Raw genomic sequence first — 880 nt, 5'->3', positions numbered from 1 at the left:
CATTATTTTTGAGACATCAGATATCATTAAATACAATCAAAATCATTTTTATGGTTAAAATAAAATTTAAACGGTTGAAACATTTGAGAACTCATCTAAAATATTTTAAACATTGGACTTAATGGTAAAACCATTTGATGAGCTCCTAATCAAATCAGATATATCCACAAACATGTTCCTAAGTAAATCTAATGAATTCTTTATTGGCCCACAAAAAAAAATTAACGAGTATTAATGGATGCATCCAACCACACCCACTTTTAATGCCATCTATACAACTTGTGAAGAGAGTCAAAACCATTTAATTAAAAATATTACCCTTTACACATCTTTTGGTTTAAGAATTAATCATTTTTCATATAACGTAAAGTCACCGCACATATTACTCTTAGCTGCATACATTTAAAGTGACACATATTAGTTAATGTATATCAGACTCCCTGTAATGACACATGGTTATTATGATCTACAGTTAAGATTGACCCAATTACTTTGAATTAGGGCTCACATTGGTCTTGAGGGCACAACAATAAATTCCTCAGTTAATTAAGTGACGAGGGATGTAAAGAAATAGATACTTTAGGGGATTGAAACTAATGGTTCATATTCAAGATGGATGGGTTGCTTAAATGAGGATTGGAATGATATGGTTGTAGAAGTCTCAACCTTGGTTAGTCCAGATGATTTGAGAGCAATCCTGAACTGATTGGGTCAGGCATGTAAGGTCCAAGCCCGGCCCATGGGCCAATAAAGCAGGTCCAACCCGGGCCAAAGACAGCCCAGTGCCACCCTCGCCCCTGGCTAGCAGCTAAATTCTCCACATCAGATCAGGGCATGAGGTTCAAATGGTAACTTCCCCCAAATGTAAGGGCATTTTCGG

This window comes from Magnolia sinica, chromosome 3 (genome assembly GCF_029962835.1).
Source record: "Magnolia sinica isolate HGM2019 chromosome 3, MsV1, whole genome shotgun sequence".
Classification (NCBI taxonomy): Eukaryota; Viridiplantae; Streptophyta; class Magnoliopsida; order Magnoliales; family Magnoliaceae; genus Magnolia; species Magnolia sinica.
The sequence above is the reverse complement of the archived record's forward strand: the minus strand, read 5'-3'. Positions refer to the sequence as shown.